This window comes from Phyllostomus discolor, chromosome 2 (genome assembly GCF_004126475.2).
Source record: "Phyllostomus discolor isolate MPI-MPIP mPhyDis1 chromosome 2, mPhyDis1.pri.v3, whole genome shotgun sequence".
Classification (NCBI taxonomy): domain Eukaryota; kingdom Metazoa; phylum Chordata; class Mammalia; order Chiroptera; family Phyllostomidae; genus Phyllostomus; species Phyllostomus discolor.
In genome coordinates this window covers 33477050-33479899 of record NC_040904.2, presented here as the reverse complement: position 1 = coordinate 33479899, position 2850 = coordinate 33477050, and the positions used below count along the sequence as shown (strand labels likewise).

At 46.6% G+C, this 2850-nt stretch overlaps 1 non-coding gene across 1 annotated transcript; it reads left to right on the top strand.

Moving 5' to 3' along the window:
* Nucleotides 1-1724: 1724 nt before the first annotated feature.
* TRNAM-CAU lies at nt 1725-1797 on the top strand. The gene has a single exon. It is a non-coding gene; the product is annotated as a tRNA-Met (tRNA).
* Nucleotides 1798-2850: the final 1053 nt, after the last annotated feature.

Below are 2850 nucleotides of genomic sequence, written 5' to 3'. Positions count from 1 at the left end.
CTATTTACCTGTCTGGATTGCTACCTGTTGCTAGCTGACTGGACCTCTCATACCCCACTCTGGTGTCTTAACCCCAGTTAAACACATTCTCGTGGTCCTGGCACCAAGTACACTCCAGCTCAGCACCAGGTAGGGAAGGGGGCATTTTGTGAAGTCAAGTAGTCACTGACACCAAAGCCAGGCCTGGCTGATACTCCATAAACAGTTCCTTCAGCCATCAAACCATATGACATTTTCTTCAACCGTGGGGATCACCACAGCTGTCCCTCCATCAGTCCCCACTCCAGCATGTCAGTGACAGGGAACAGAGCAAAGAGTCAATATCTGTCATTACAAATCTGGAGCTTCTGGCTCCCTCAAGCTTTGTGGTGATGATTATGAGTGGTCCATGAACACATTTTCATATTTTCAAAAATTACTATTATGAGATGCTGAGTGAAACACTTTCTATTTCCCTAGACTTGGTGAGTAGGTATCTTTACTTCCTAATAAAGCCATCAATGCTTAGGTCACACACTGGCCCACAGCAAACTAAGAGCCAATAAAACATCCCTTCCCACTCCCAACCTTCACTCCAGCCTTCTGTTTATATAAGACGGGCATTTGGGAAGGAAAGTGATTTGTCCCATGTAAAGAGTTCAGGTTCATTGTCAGGGGCTTCTTTCTCCCATCACAGGGGAAAAAGACTGGTGCTTCCTTATCGCATATAATAGTTAATGTAACATTAGCTGCTGTAACCAATGAACCCAAGATCTATAATAGCTCAAACACAACAGTTTATTTTTCATACAGCAGTTCAAAGCAGATGTTCCTGTTCGACAGAGAACTTTCACTTATAAGTGATACAGGGATTCTGATTTCTCCTATCCTGTGATTTTACCCATTTCCTGGGTTCTATCATCTGAAACCAGCTATTAGAAGTGGAAATTGTGCATAGAAGAAGCATGTCAGCTTCTTAAATACTTTCACCTAGAAGTGTCCCATGTCACCACTGCTCACATTCCATTGGTGAGAACCAGTCATGTGGGCTGACCTAGACACAAAGGGGGCAGGGAATTCTAGTGCCTGGTTAGGAAGCTTTCTCTCTGAGACATCTTTCTACTGTGGAAGGGGAGCACAAATTTTAGAGGACATCTATTCACAATTGCCAAATTACCTAGTGCCATGTAATGGAGAGAAGGTCCCCAAAGAATCAACTGTAGAGACTGGAGGTGCCCACAAGGAGTAGCGTCTGTCATCTCACCCCCTAGATGGATGCTGGCTGAGCTGTGATCTGACTCCTTGCTTGATACTGCCTTCCAGAGAGGGTAGGAGTGTGGGGACAGAATTCTTAGGGCATCTTCACATACATCCACAGATGCGAAGATGAAATGCTTCTAAATTTAGAGACTGGTGTTTGCCTCTTTTCTGGATATTTCTAAAGGAGTGTTATCAGAACGAGAAGGAACTATAATGTATTATGCCATGTAAGAAAATGATAGTCAGAACAGCCTCAGCCCAGTTGCCCAAGACTCTCAAAAGGTGTGGAATGTAGCTCCATGGTTTCGATGGCAAAGAAGCATAAAAACTGTAGCAGGAGAGAGGAGTTATAGGGCTGCTAGGGCAGCCACCAGGCCAGGTGAGGTGATACCCTACTGTGGCGGATACTGGCCAGCAGTATCCATCCCTGCTGTGGATGCTCATCGAAACCCGAGAAAAACATACACAGAGACAACCGAGGGGGAGCCCAGCTAGCTCAATTAATAGAGCATGAGACTCATAATCTCAGGGCCGTGGGTTCAGGCCCCACATTGGGCACCAGCTGTGGTGGATACTGGCCAGCAGTATCCACCCCTGCTGCATATGCTCGTCAAAACACGAGAAAAACATAAACTGAGACAACCAGGTCCTGTGGGGAAATAGGGACAGAAGGGCCACTCTCTCTAGTGGAGAGCGCTCCAAGCCCCTGTCTCAATAGGTTTTTATTAAGAATACAGACTCAGTTTGTGGATTCACAGTCTGGCAGAAAAGATCAAAAGGAATAAGTAACTTTCAAAGGTGCTGACAGAACTCCTGCTGGGATTCTGAGCAAAGGTGGGGGTTTTATCACTACAGGACCTAAAAGGTTAGTCTCCTTTTCTGCCCATGCCTTCATATTCTAATTCAATAGCATCCTCCAGCAAGCAGATCTCACAGGATCTTGCATATTATGTGTCCCAGGCCTGATTATCCCAGGGGTCCACCAACTCTGGTCTTGACTGCACCTCCCCTGTTATTTCCGCAGGCCTGAGTTGAGCAGAGGAGACAAAGGCAGCCAGGAGACTTGGATTTCTCACATCTAAGAACGAGGACTCAGGCTTTGACAAAGCCGAGGGAGCAGGGGTTGATGTCTATCACCCCTTCATTTCCACAGCCCCAAGTGTCTCCCCTGAGGCCTCATCATAATCATGCCTGTCTTAGGTGATTCCCTCTGTGGGAAATCTTACCCGTCATTGGCTAACTGATCAAGCATAGGAGGCCAGGCACAGAACAGGCAGCATTCATGCCAGGGAAATAAGTTTTGTCTCTTTAGTGGCTCCTGGTCCGGAGGTCTCTCACTCAGTCTAAGTCACAGGGGGTTACAGCTTCCTGAGGCCAGGCAGGGCGGACCCCAACACCCTACCAGGAGAGGAGAGTGGAGACATGGACCACTGGTAGGGCCAAAAAGAGCCAATTGTCTCTCTCTAAAGAATATTAAGTACCAATAGTGGAAATCAGACAAAATTTGACACCACCATCAAAGAAACCTTGAATAATATCTATGCCAAACCACCCTCTTAGCAGAGGTCACTAGCACCCAGCAGAATCTGATCAAAGCACTTGTGGCAAGTT